The sequence below is a fragment of the Pseudorca crassidens genome, chromosome 7, assembly GCF_039906515.1.
Source record: "Pseudorca crassidens isolate mPseCra1 chromosome 7, mPseCra1.hap1, whole genome shotgun sequence".
NCBI lineage: Eukaryota > Metazoa > Chordata > Mammalia > Artiodactyla > Delphinidae > Pseudorca > Pseudorca crassidens.
The window spans coordinates 34,097,970-34,112,977 of record NC_090302.1 but is presented as its reverse complement, the minus strand read 5'-3'; the positions used below and the strand labels follow the sequence as shown (position 1 = coordinate 34,112,977).

Below are 15,008 nucleotides of genomic sequence, written 5' to 3'. Positions count from 1 at the left end.
GACCTCCCAAGCATTTGCTCCCCCATTCAGAGGTGCTGTCAGAGGTGCTGCCCGTGGGAGGAGCAGCATGGAGTGATGGTGGCTGAGGGATCTTTCAGGACATGGCATCTTGTCTCCTCCCAGGCCCCAGAACATGAAAGCCTTAAACTTTCCTCCATTCAGAGCAAAGCTGTGTTCCCTCCTTTGCTTTTGAGCCTTCAGCCCCAGTGCTGGATGAGAAAATGGAGGGCAGCCTCAGGGGTCACCTTCCATCAAGCTCAGGGTCGCCATGAGATGGTCATCGCCCAATTGACCAGGAGCATGCTGTCCCACTGAAACGTATCAAGCACCTTCCATGAGCAAGGTGTGCTGAGCACTGGCAGGAGTGGAGTAAGCCAAAGGTGGCTCCCCCAGGACTGTACAGATGCAGACCCCAGCCACAGTAAAGCAGGGTCAATAGGGCCACAGGAAGGCCCAGAGATGGGCTATGGGGACCTAGGGGACAGAAAGAGTAACCTCACCCTCCTGGGTGGTGATACTGAACCTGACCCTTGGAGAACAGAGAAGACCTGGGGGCAAAACACTGGGGAGAGGGTGCCCTGGGATGAGGAGACAGCAAGAGGCAAAGCTGGAGGCAGGGTTGATGGGCTGTGTCTGAGTAACAGCATGTAGACCATATGTTTGGTTGAAGAGGAAGGTGAGGCTGGAGAGTCAACAGGGCCAGGTGGCAAAGGCCGTAAGGTCAGGCCAAGCGGAGTGGGCTTGGTTGTGTAGGCAGTAAAGAGCCAAAGGCCTGGAGCTGGGCTTTGGAGCGAGAGGACCCGCCTGGGGTGAAACTCTCCTCCCAGTACCTGCCCACACCCTCTCATAGGACAGTGCACAGCATCCTCCCAGGTTCGGAAAGCCCCAACTACAAACCCTTCTGCCCCAAGATCAAGCCTTTCCATAGTGGCTTCAGCAGCAACTTTAGGGTCAAGAGAGGCAACCCCTTAGGTTTCTCTATACAACTGCCCTTCATTATGGAGAAACCACACCAAGATGGGGTGGGAGTGGTGGAGGAGATGAAGGCTAAACCTAAGAAGGGCTACTGACAAAGTGGCAGACTAAATAACCTGAAAGCTCCCTGCTACAAAACACCTAGAAATGCTGAGTAATATTTGTTTTAGTCATTTGAAATATACCGGAAATGTCACGGGAAAGTAAGGGTATTTCCAAGATCAAAACAAAGGGAGAGGGACTTCCCTGGTGGTGCAGTGGTTGGAAGTCTGCCTGCCAGTGCAGAGGACACAGGTTCGAACCCTGGTCTGGGAAGATCCCACATGCCATGGAGCAACTAAGCCCGTACACCACTAATATTGAGCCTGCGCTCTAGAGCCCGTGCTCTGCAACAAGAGAAGGCACCGCAATGAGAAGCCTGCACTCTGCAACGAAGACCCAATGCAGCCAAAAATAAAAATTAATTAATTAGGGCTTCCCTGGTGGCGCAGTGGTTGAGAGCCCGCCTGCCGATGCAGGGGACACGGGTTTGTGCCCCGGTCCGGGGGGATCCCACATGCCGCGGAGCGGCTGGGCCCGTGAGCCATGGCCGCTGAGCCTGCGTGTCCGGAGCCTGTGCTCTGCAACGGGAGGGGCCACAACAGTGAGAAGCCCGCATACCGCAAAAAAAAAAAAAAATTAATTAATTAATTTTTTAAAAAAACAAAGAGAGAGCTGAAAACCAGAGCAGGAAGAGGGCTTCAGTCTTACAGAGGAGCTGTCAGGGAAGCAGTGGAACTAGGGGCTTGCCTTCCAAGCATGTGGGAAGATTGGTAAGAATTGCACTAGAAGGGTCCTTGGGAGTCTCACTCTGTGTGTGCTTCTAAGTCCCTGGCTGCTCTCTGCTTACAATGCTTGGAAAAGCCTGAAATGTTCTCTCTAGAGAGACAACTGGTATGGTGGAAAGAACCCATGATGTGGCTCTGCCTCTATCCTCCGACATTCCTTCTTCCCTTCTCTAAGCCTCAATTGTATCATCTTTTAAATGGAAATGATGCTGCCACAACTGGCCTCACAGGGTTACTGGGAAAATGCACTCATTCATTCAACAAACCTGTATTGAACAGGGAGTGTGACAAGTGCTGGGATATGGAGCGAACAGGATAAAATCCCTGCCTTCAAGCAATTCACATTTAACAACTGAACAAAGAGGACAGAAAACAATATGGAAACAAATTTGTAGAGATAGGCAAGGTAGAGAGGACAGAGCTCCACCCAGGCTTGGCCAGGAAGGTTGGCAGGCTCTGGGGGAGGTGTTGTCCGAGCTGAATCATGAAGGATGAGTAGGAGTTGCTCACAAGAAGGTACAAAGGGCATTCCAGGCATGAAGACAGCCCAGGGTCTGAAGCAGTGTGGCATGAAGAGGGAACCACACATGGCACAGTGTTGCTGAGTGATAAAGTACAGCCACGGGGGTTGAGAGAAAAGGGCTAATAGAGACACAGCTCACATGGCTGGAAGACAAGGCCTTGAACAGGCACAAATAATAACACTTACGTGAATTCCAGAGAAACTTCTTCCTCCTTGAAATAATTCAATCCTCTTCCCACACCCATGACACCTGAGGCAATCGTCAGAGCAAGAGTCAGCCTACTCCTCTGAGTTAGCCTGGGTTCCTAGAAAGCAGAGCATGAGTCAGGGGCTTACGAGCTATTCTTTTATTAGAGATCAGGAGTGAGGGATAAGGGGAGTGAAGCAGGAAGGAAGGAGGGCCAATACAAGCATGTGCTATGGAGAAGGCTACCGCTAGATGCACCTCATTATTCAATTTCATGGAAATGTCCCCACGCAATCTGCACCTCAGGTAGAGTGACCAACTGTCCTGGTTTTCACAGGTCTGAGGGATTTCCCAGGACATGGGACTTTCAGTGCTAAAACTGCAACAGTTCCAGGCAAACCAGGATGAGTTGGTCACCCTACTCTCAGGACTGTCTTCAGTGGCTGAGTTTTCTCCTATGGAGTGTTAATTTCCCCCGTATTTCTGGGTTGTGCACGTATGGGCATCAAATTGACAGGAAGGTCAATGGGGAAACCTCAGGGAGGGAGGAGAGAGACATGTAACATGGGCCTGAGTGAGATACTACCAGGATGAGCCTGTATGAAATAAGCATCCACAGAAAGTTGGTGACTGTAGCAGCCACTGGAATAAGAGATAGTGAGGCCAAGAGGATCTGAAGTGGGGCATCCTTCACCCCTAATTCAGAGACATTAGTCCTGGGCAATCTCCTATCTTCAATGTGTGAGCTCTCAGCACGTGACAATCAGCTTGGTGCCTTGGTGTCCTATCCCACGTCCATCGTGAATAGAACAGATAAGTACTTTTAAATTACAAAAATCCTTTTTTTTTTTTTTGGCCGTGCCACACAGCTTGCGGGATCTTAGTTCCCCAACCAGGGCCCCCCTGCAGTGCAAGCGCAGAATCCTAACCACTGGACCTCCAGGGAATTCTCCAAAAATCCTACGTATCAACTAAGAATGAAGAGGAAATGTATCTCAAGACTGTAAGGGATTACAGGTCTTCACTAGGTGGACATCTTTAATAGATATGAAAACACACGTGACGAAAAGCCGCAAGAGTATCTAATCCAGAAAGCAATGGGGATGAAACATTAACCAGAGTTGCTTTCAATCCGGATCTCTCGCCAATTAAGCACAGAGTTCAGAACTGCTCTCCCAATTCCATTTGAAGCCACTGAGTGTTCTTGCCATAGTACTCCAGTGCCTCCTCAGCATATTGACAGTAGCTAAAGCCACAGGAGTGGATGGGATTGCCCAAAGCAAGTCTGTAGATTGACAAGACCTGTAAGACAAGAACGGATCCTGAAGAACATAACATTTAAGGAAAGGACAGAAGAAGAGGTGCTCACAAAGGAGACAAGTAAGAGCAGAAACAGGAAAGTTCATTGTTGTGTGTACCAAAGCAGTAGTACCAAAAGGAAAGACCCCTCAGCTGTCCAATGCAGCAAAGAGGTTGAGTCAAATAAGGACTGAAAAGTTTCTAATGGCTATTAGGGCTTCTTGGTATCCTTAGGGAAATCTAGGGTGGGGGCAGGAGGCAGAGTACAGTGGGTCAAGGAGTGAATAGGCAGTGATGAAGTAGAAATGGTGATTTTAGACCACTCTTTGAAGAAATTTGGTAAAACTGGTCAACAAGTTGAAAGGCAAATACAGGAAAGAAAGGAGATAATTGTTGTAACAAGGCCCTGAAGACAGCTGGAGGGAACAGATGAGGTCCAGAGCATAGGTGGACATATTGGCCTTGAAAAGAATGAAGGACACTCTGAGGATGAGATAGAGGGAGTGATGCTGGATTTGAGAGTAGGTAAGTGGGAAGACAGGGATGGTCACACCTGATGGTCTTAATTTCTCCATGAAGTAGGGCACACACAGAGGGTGTGGGAAACTAAAAACGGGGTGTGAATAAAGGTTGAAGAAAGTGGAAGAATGGGTAAAAAGATTAACAAGTGGCACTAAGAGCCTGGCTGAGACTGAAGACCTTGAACTTGCTGCTATATGTGTTCATTAATTCATTCATTCATTCACCCATTTTGGAGCACATCAATGACTGTTGGTTCCCACTACAGCCAGTACTCAATGACTTAGTTTTGGTCATACAGATACATGTCAGAGTCTCACAAAGCTCAGGGCTCCAAGCTGTGATCAAGGATCATGACTCCATCACGGCAACACCTACTGAGTGATCTCATCTTCCATCACAGTTTCTACTACTAGGTGGACACTGATGACCTTCAAATCTCTGACCCCAGACCAAACCTTTCCCTGGGCTTTAGACCAACATATACCCAACAGATATCTCAATCTCAACATATCCAAATCCATACCATCTTCACCCCCAAACCTGCTCCAACAGGAGAGTGGATCTCCGCCGTCTGTGCACATGAGGATGTCAGGTTACCTTTTCAATGTCTACTTCCTTGCTTGGTTCTAAAAATACCATCTCCAAATGCTTCCCTTTGATGTCAGGAGTCATGACTTTCTGGGGCTATGCCTGGCCCTGCCCACTTGAAGGCTCAAAAGAAATGTTTATAAGGTTACTTCTAGGCTCCCCCACCAGCCTGCACAGTCACACCATGACTTGCTACAGGGCACTCCAAATGACCAACACTCAGCACTGAAGATTCCTCCTGATATAGCCCAGCCACCAGCTCAGGGATCCTACCAAAGAACTAATGTCAATACTTGAGATCAGGGAACAGAACAAACAGATCTAAACTCGTATCATCACCTTATCTTCGCCAACAGGGTCCAACCTCCCAAAGCCAAGCTTCAGACACTCTACTACTGTAAAGCAAATTAGACCACAGATCAACTGGAACAACAGATGGATTTCATCCTCTCTGCCAGCTCAGGTGGATTAATGATGGCCACCTGAAGTTACAAAGGACTGTAGAACCTCCAGCAGGCTCATCAGGAAAAAGCTGATGATGGACTGGTCATGTCTGCCACTGGGACAGGCATGAGATGGGGAAGTAACACCAGTTATAGGAGAACTTCACATGTGAAAAGGCCTCATTAGACTATGAGCCTCATACTAGACCACAATAAAAGTCTTCCAAGTCTTAATACTGGTTATGGAGCACATGATTGTTTTACGTTAGCATGTTTATTCATTTATTCTTTTGTTCATTTAGAGATATTTATCGAATGTCTATTTTGTACCAGATATTGACCTAAGCACTAGGAATACAGCTGTGAATAAGACAAACAAGATTCCTGCTCTCACAGGGCTCTCATCCTAGCAGGATGTGTAACAAATAAGAAACTGTCAGGCAGATGCAACAGCTATGCAGATAATTAAGGCAGGATGATGTGACTCAGATTATCTGGATGACTCCTTTTGACTGGGCATCAGGGAAAGCTGTAGAACGATATGGAGTTAAGAGAGTTCTAGGCAGAGGGAACAGCTAGTGCAAAAGCCCTAAGTCAGGAAATTATTTGTGTTCAAAGGATGGAAAGAAGGCAGTGTAACTAATGAGGAAGAGCCTGGTTCAAAAAGACACTGGAGAAGTAAACAGGAGCTAAGATCACATGGAGTTTTGTAGGCCAGGATAAGGAGTTTAGACTTTATTCTTGGTGTTTTGAAAAACCATTTAAGGATTTTAAGCAGAAGAGTTGGCATAATCTGATTTATATTTTTAAAGAAACACTCTGGCTGCTGAGTGGAAAATAGAAAGCAGGTGTACAGGACAGAGGCAGGGACACCAGTTAAGAGGCCACTGCAGTAATGCATGTGATAGTTGATGTTGGCTGGGATGAAGGTGGTAATAGTGATGATGAGGAAAAGTTTCAAATTCTTGATTAGTTCTAGAGGGACACGCAACAGGACTTGTGTATAAGGGGTGAGAAAATCAAAAAATCAAAAATATATCTAAGGGGGCTTCCCTGGTGGCACAGCGGTTGAGAGTCCGCCTGCCGATGCAGGGGACACGGGTTCGTGCCCCAGTCCAGGAAGATCCCACATGCCGCGGAGCGGCTGGGCCCATGAGCCATGGCCGCTGAGCCTGCGTGACCAGAGCCTGTGCTCCGCAACATGAGAGGCCACAACAGTGAGAGGCCCGCGTACCGCAAAAAAAAAAAAAAAAAATATATATATATATATATATATATATATGGGACTTCCCTGGTGGTCCAGTGGTTAAGAATCTGCCTTCCAATGCAAGGGACATGGGTTTGATCCCTGGTCAGGGAACTAAGATGCCACATGGCTCGGGGCAACTAAGACCGTGCATCACAACTACTGAGCTCACGTGCTCTGGAGCCCGCTCACTGCAACTAGGGAGCCTGCGCACCGCAACAAAAGATTCTGCATGCCGCAACTAAGACCCGACACAGCCAAATTAATTAATTAATTTAAAAAATATATATATATATATATGTATATATATATATATAAGGTTTCAGGCCTGATAACCTGTATGAACTAATATTATTTACTGGAATAGGAAATGCTAAGAAAAGAACAGGCTTGAAGTTGGGAGGAACCAAAATTTTGATTTGGGACAAGTCTGACACACCTATTAGACATCCAAGTGAAGGTACTCAATATAAGGCTGGATGTTTCTAAGTCAAGTTCCAAGAGGCAGACAGAGCTGGAGACTGAGTCTGGGGAGACATGGCTATACAGAGAGTATTCAAAGTTTTGGACCAGAGGAGATCACCAATGGAGAAGAAGTAGCTAGAGAAGAGAACTATGGCCAAAACTTTGAGCACTCTGACATGTGGAAGTCAAGCAGTAAATGAGGCCATCAGCTAGACAGACCATAAAGGAGCAGCCAAAAGCATGTGATATTCCAGTAACCAAGTGAAGAAAGCAGTTCAAGAAGGGAGTGTCTACTGAGTGAAGTGCTGCTGAGAGATCAAGTAAGGACAGAGAAGTGACCACTGGAGGTTATAGGTGACCTCATCAAAAACAGTCTCAGTGGACTGGAGAGAAAAGAAGCCCAATCACAGAGGGCTGAGCAGAAATAGGAGGTGAGGAAGAAGAGACAGGAGACAAGTCCATGAGAAAGGCTGCTTTGAAGGACAGCAGGGAGACAGGCCATCAGCTGAAGGAAGACATGGGGTAAAGGAAAGGCTCTGCAGACAGTGGAGACGATGGAATAGGTATGCATTTTGTTGGGAATGACCTGAGCTAAGAGAAAGAAACTGGGGATGCAGCAGAGATGGGAGAACTGTAGCAGAGACAGGAGAATTGGAAAAACAAGAGACCAGAGGATTCAGCTCCCAAGTAAAAGGAGTATCTTTTGGTAAAAGTAGGGACACTTCATTCATAGCAATACGAAGGCAGGCAGGAAAGAGAAACACAAATTCAGACGGATTAAGAGGTTTGGTGGTGGGGCTTCCCTGGTGGCGCAGTGGTTGAGAATCCGCCTGCCAATGCAGGGGACACGGGTTCGAGCCGTGGTCTGGGAGGATCCCACATGCCGTGGAGCGGCTGGACCTGTGAGCCACAACTACTGAGCCTGCGCGTCTGGAGCCCGTGCTCTGCAACAAGAGAGGCCACGATAGTGAGAGGCCCGTGCACCGCGAGGAAGAGTGGCCCCCGCTCGCCACAACTAGAGAAAGCCCTCGCACAGAAACGAAGACCCAACACAGCAAAAATTAATTAATTAATTAATTAATTAATTAAAAAAAGAGGTGTGATGGGAAGATAAGGGTGTTCCTTTGTAACTGCTTCCTATTTTATCAATGAAATAGGAGATGAGGTCATCAGATGAAGACGGGGTGTGTGTGTGTGTGTGTGTGTGTGTGTGTGTGTGTGTGGAATGGATGGCCCCTCCTGAGAGGCCCTCCCAATGGGTGGGGGAAGGAAGGAGGTAAAGATGTGAAATAACTGTCTTTGGGAATAGGAAGTAAACACCTAGAGAAGAGTGGTAGGATTGCTGAACAGGATTGGGTGCTTATTGGGGATTTGTTGTCATGAATTTAAAGTGAGACCAGTTGGTCTGGGTATGTTTTCTCCTATGCTTGAGTTCAGGTATGTGGTAGGAAGATATGTAGGCTTTAAGCAGAGGGCAAATATGAAGGAAGAAGAGTGGAATAAGGGAATTAGGAGTGTTTGAAAAGACTAGTTACGACAATGAACCACAGAAATAAGTGCTGGTTAAGGAAGAAAGTGAGCACAGGAGGGAAATGACAGATGATAAAAAAGTGGGAGGAGCAGTGTATTAGAAGTCTTGATGAGACAGCACAGAAACATTACCCTCTGGGAGCTGGAATGAGAGGAGGTGGTGGTCAGAGAGTGGGATGCCTGGGTTTTGGGTGATGATATGGTCATGGGTGTGACAAAGGAAAGGGTGGCTGGGGTGGGACAGATCAAGGGAGGAGATGACCAAAGAAAGGCATGGAACTGAGAGGCCAACATGTTAGATGTCTCATCCATATGGATGCTGAAGTCACCAGGAACGGTGTCAGGAAAAAGGACAGACAGGAAGACAGTGTGTCAGTGCTAAAGACACTAGTGAATGAGGGTAAAGAATGGGTTCATGTGAACTTCAAGGGAGTAGAGTTTTGAAGGAAAAGAGAGAACTGCATTTAGAATTAACAACAGAAAGCAAGGAGACTCTACCTAATCCACCACACTTACCTCACCTATCCCACCTACTTCACCTCCAGGCCCTCAGGTACCCAGTGGTTAAAAGGAAAAACGTCCTCCACTTGAAAGGGTTGCAGAAGAAAGAGTGTCATCGGCAGACACCCAGCTTTCATTTGGTACAGAAACGGAAGTGAACACTCAAAGAAGAGCTTGAGGATATTGGGGAGAGTGTAACTGACGGCCAGGAGTTCCCAAACCCCAGAGGAAGAGTGTGGGAGTGCCAGAAGAGGTAGGAAATCGAGTCAGATTAGAGACTGTTCAGAGTACCATGGGGATTAGGGTCCCATTGCCCTGAAGAGCTTGAGTTTCTGGAGATGACTGAGGTTAAACGGTGTTCGAGGCATCTTGGGGCTAATCTTGAGGGTCTCCTACGGAAAGGCAGATTTGATATAGAAAGAACATGGCTGGTGGGCAACAATTCTCTTCTGCGCCAGCACGTGGGGCAGAAACCACAAAGTGAGCCCCTGGGGGATTTTTCTCTTAAGTGGCTGGTGCTGGAGTTCTCTGTGAAGGCTTCTGGGGAGGGGCCATCTGCCCTGAAGCTGGATCCTTAGAGCCAACTTTTCTCTCTGGTGGTGCAGTGCTATGGAGATCTGGAGCACAAGGTCCACAGTCTGTCACTTTGCTCCTGGGTAGTGCAGCACTGTGGTGGACAGTTTCATCTAGAGGTAGGGTTACCAGATAAAATCCAGGACTCACAGTTACATTTGAATGTCAGATAAATGATGAATACTTTTTTAGTATAAATATATCCCAGATATTGCACGGGACATACTTAATACTAAAAAATTATACTCTATCCCTGACGACTGCCACATTATGTCAGTGCTTGTATTAGGCAGGGTTTTCCAGAGATCTACAGGGTGAGTCAGCAAGCTGGAGACGAAGGAGAGCCAAATGGTTTAGTTCCAGTCCAAGTCCCAAGGCCTAAGAACCAAGAGTGTTGATGGTATACTTCTGGTTCAAAGGCTGACAGGCTAGAGATCCAGAAAAAAAGCCAATGTTCCAGTTCAAAGACAGTCAGACAGGAAGAATTCTCTCTTGCTCAGGAAAGGGTCAGCCTTTTTACTCTAGGCAAGCCTTTAAGTGACTGGATGAGGTCCACCCACGTTAGGAATGGCGATCTCCTCTACTCAATCAATTTAAGTGTTAATCTCAATAAAAAACACCCTCATAGAAACACCAGAATAATGTTTAACCAAATATCTGGGCACCCCCTGGTCCAGTCAGGTTGACACATAAATTTAACCATCACAGTGCCCATGTTCACACTTTTATGATGGAATTGGAATCAGGCAGTAATATTTTAATTATAATAGTTAATGAGAAAAGCAAGGCAGACCTAATCTCAAGGTGTTAACTGAAGATGAACTATCACAGGCCTGTAAGAAGCAAGCTTACAGAGGTTCAAATGGAGAAAGGTTGTGGGAGAATTAAGTCATCTCACACACACAGTAGTATAAGCATGATGGATTCAAAAGAACCTTCCCCTTAAAAGGTCAGCCCCAGAGTAGCGTTGCTAATAACTGTTTAGTGTCAGCAAGAAAAAAAAAAAAATCCAACACATTAAATGCCATTAGTCTGGATTTGATGGGTTTTGTAGTATTATATTTAATTTGTAGATTTGTTTTGGTTTTATTATTTATAGGGAGGTTATACCTAGTTTTATATCCGTACATATTAAAATTACATTAAACTAAAATTCATTTAAGTCAATACTGGGGAATCCATGAGATTTTTGTCCTTTTAAATGGGTCCATTAGATTATTAACCTTAATTTAAGAAATATTTATATATAATTTAAATGTATTTCAGGCCCTTTTTCAGGGGATTTATGTTCTGGAGCATTTCATTTGTAAAATTCATTAAACTAGATATTACTAGAGGGTTTTTTTAATAACAAATGTTAAAAGTGTGTACTATATGCTACACTGGATTTGGAAAATGTACATCGTATCTCCTCTCTGACATACACAAAGCATTTTAGTAAATAAAAGGCTCTGAGAAATCCAACAGAAAAAGATATCAAATGTTGTTTCACTCTGTTTCCCAAGCTTATCTGTGCAAAGAATACCTCTACCACAGCAACTATTAATATCCTGAGGAACAGCTTTCTTTGAAAAACGCTCCTCTATAGTACTATCTAGAATAAGAATACTTATTCAACATTTTTGGGCCAAGGACCTCTCTAGCAGTCTAGCAGAACCTATGGACATCTTAGAATGATGTATTTCAGTGTATAAAATATAAAGGATTACAACAGAAACTAATTATACTGAAATACAATTTTCAAAATAATTTTAAAACAAATGGGAGTACCTGAAGGAGAGAAAAAGAGGAAGGGACAGAAAAAAATATATTTAAAGAAATAACGGCCAAGGACCACATACTGAATGATTCCATTTATATGAAATGTCTAAAATAAGCAAATCCATAGAGATAAAAAATAGATTAGTAGTGGGGGTGGGGTGGGGGGAGGTTGGAAGGTGAAAGCTAAAAGGAACAGAGTTTCTTTTTGGGATAATGAAAATGCTCTGAAACGGATTGTGGTGATGAATGTGCATCAACCACATAGATAATAATATACATTTAATCGTATGCTGTAAATAGCTTAATTATATGTTATACAAACTATATCTCAATAAATCTGTTTGAAAAAGAATGGCCCAAAATTTTCCAATTATATTGAAAACTCTAAATATACAGATCCATGAGGCCAAGTGAATTCCAAACAGAAGGAACATGAAGAAAACTGCACCAAGGCATATCATAATCAACTTGCTCAAGACAAATGACATAGAGAAAATCTTGAAAGTACTCTGAGAAAGAGACACATTATATACAGTGGAAGACAAAGATGATGGCAGATTTGTTGTTGGAAGCAATGCAAGCTAGGAAAGAGTACAGCAAAATCTTTAACATCTGAAAGAAAGCACTAGCAAACCAGAATTCTACATGCAGTGAAATTATCTTTCAAAAACAAAGGACACACAATAAGATGCCACTTCACACCCATTAGGATGGCTATTATCCAAAAAAAATGGAAAATAAATGTTTGCAAGGAAATTAGAACCCTGATGCCTCACTGGTGGGAATGTAAAATGATACAGCCACTGTGGAAAACTGTTTGGTGGTTCCTCAAAAAATTTAACGTAAAATTACCATGTGATCTAGTAGTTCCGCTCCCACATATATACCTAAAACAACTGAAAATACATGCTCAAACAAACACCTATACACAGTACCTAGGGTCAACAAAAATGTATTATACACTTAAAAATTTGTTAAAAAGGTAAATCTCAAGTGTTCTTACCACAATAAAATTTAAAATTTTTTAAATGTTCATAGCAGCACTATTCATAATACCCCAAAAGTAGAAAAAAACTCAAATGTCCATGAACTGACAAATGGGTAAATAAAATGTGGTATACACATACAATGGAATATTATCCAGACACAAAAGAGAATGAAGTACTGATACGTGCTACAAACATGAACCGCAAAAACAAGCTAAGTGGAAGAAGCTAGTCATAAAGGAATGTATGTTGCAACATTCCATTTATTTCATATTCCATTATGACATATCCAGAATAGGCAAATCTATAAAGACAATAAACAGATGAGTAGTTGCCTGGGACTGGGGGAGTGGGGAATAGGGAGTGACTCCTTAATGGATATGGAGTTTCCTTTGGGGGTGATGAAAATATTCTGCAACCACAGTGGTGATGGTTCACAGTATTGTGAATATACTAAATGCCACTGGACTGCACACTTTAAAATGCTTTAAATGGCGAATTTTATGTTTTTCTGTATTTTATCACAATTTTAAAAACCACAGTGAGATACACTGCACACCTATTAAAATGATTAAGGTTAAAAAGACCAAAGGACTAATCTTTCTTAGAAAATTCAGCATACATCAACTACCATATGATCCAGCCATTCCTTTCCTAGGTATCCCAAGAGAAATGGAAGCATATGTCCACACAAAGACTTATACAAAAATGTTCATAACAATTTTACTCTAATAGCCCCAAACTGGAAATAACCAAAGTCCATCAATAGAGGATGGATAAACAAATTGTGGTCTATCCTTACAATGGAATCGTATTCAGCAATATAAAAAGAATGAGTTATTGACATATTCAGCAATCCGGAAGAATCTCAAAAGAATTATACTAAGGTATAAGAAGACAGGCAAAAATGAGCACTACTGAATGATACCCTTTATATAAAATTCTAGGAAATGCAAATTAAGCTATAGTGACAAAAGCAGATCTGTGGTTGCCTGGTGACTAGAGATAGGACAGAGGGGTTTCAAAAGGACACAAGAAACCTTTTGCGGGTAAGGGACATATTCACTATAATGATTGGAGTAATGGTTTCACAGGTACACACATATGTCAATACTTATCAAATTATATACTTTAAATATGTGGAGTTTATCATATTTCAATTATATCTCAATGATGCTCTTAAAAACATTTTCTAAAGTATATGTGATAAGGAATGTTTAAGGAAGAAAATCTAAATCATGCTTTTATTTTCTACTAGATTGTGCAGTTATAAATTTGTCTTTAAAAAATTTAAATCTTGTTCCAGGGACCTCCCTGGTGGCGCATTGGTTAAGAATCGCTTGCCAGTGCAGGGTACACAGGTTTGATCCCTGGTCCGGGAAGATTCCACATGCCGCGGAGCAACTAGGGCCACGCACAACAACTACTGAGCCTGTGCTCTGGAACCCGCAAGCCACAACTGCTGGGCCCATGCACCACAACTACTGGGGCCCGTGCGCCCTAGAGCCCATGCTCCACAACAAGAGAAGCCACCGCAATGAGAAGTCCACACACCGCATCGAAGAGTGGCCCCCTCTTGTCACAGCTGGAGAAAGCCCGTGAGCAGCGATGAAGACCCAACACAGCCAAAAATAAAGTAAATAAATTTTAAAACTTGACTAAGCACTCAATGTATTATACTGATTGCTCTATCGATGACTGTATTGGACAGAATAGGCTAGAATAAACTACAGTAACAAACAGCCCAAATCTGAGCAGCTTAATACCACCGAGGTTTATTTCTCACTTACCCTGCACATCCATAACAGTTGATGGGGGTCATGTTCATGGTAGTCTCCCTGAGACCCAGGCCAATAAAGCTCCAACATCCTGGAATGTGGCCTCCTTAGTCAATGCAGCCGGAGAAGAGAGAACTAAAGAGTCAAGCACCTGCGACTCAAAGTTCCAGTCCACAGGTGACAAACACCACTTGTAATCATATTTATTGGCCAAAAATAGTCATGTGACCATGCTTTACTTCAAGGGGACTGGAGATTGCATGATGTAGGGAAGAAGTGGATATTGGTGAACATTAATAATCTACCACAATTACCCATGCATAAAACTATTTCCGCACCAACAAATGACAAAAGGATTGAAACAGAACGTACTCAAAGAATGTGAACTGTCCGGGAGCCAGAGGTTCTACCCAGAAAAGGTGGGAAAACTGCAACTCCATTCACACTTAGAAGTCCTCTATTCTCTCAATATGTTCCCTAAATGGAGAGCCACTATTCCAGATAACCCAGGGACAGCTGGGTGGCAACTCTACTTGACTTTTAAAAGTCTCTTAAGTGGCCTATATATCAACTTTTTTACACTTGTTATGCATACCATCAAATACCTCCACCACTCACTCGTTCAGTATCTGCCATTAGGCCCAGGTGTTGAAGAAACCCATCTGGTGGGGCCTACACTCAAGAGGTCTAAACAAGGTGCTATGGGAACATAGAAGAGGGAGCAATGATTTTTAAAAGATGTTTTAAACACTGACCCAGCCCCTTCTTTTCCTGCTTTTGTGATACAAATCTGGGACCCCACCT

At 43.9% G+C, this 15,008-nt stretch overlaps 1 protein-coding gene across 1 annotated transcript in view; it reads right to left on the bottom strand.

The window, feature by feature from the left end:
* Window positions 1–15,008, bottom strand: part of TRMO (tRNA methyltransferase O) — a 193,894-nt gene that overhangs the window by 76,426 nt on the left and 102,460 nt on the right. The window contains exon 8 of the mRNA XM_067743870.1: window positions 2,512–2,630. The gene's annotated coding sequence lies outside the window, so the exon portion shown is untranslated. The remainder of the gene's footprint in view (window positions 1–2,511; window positions 2,631–15,008) is intronic.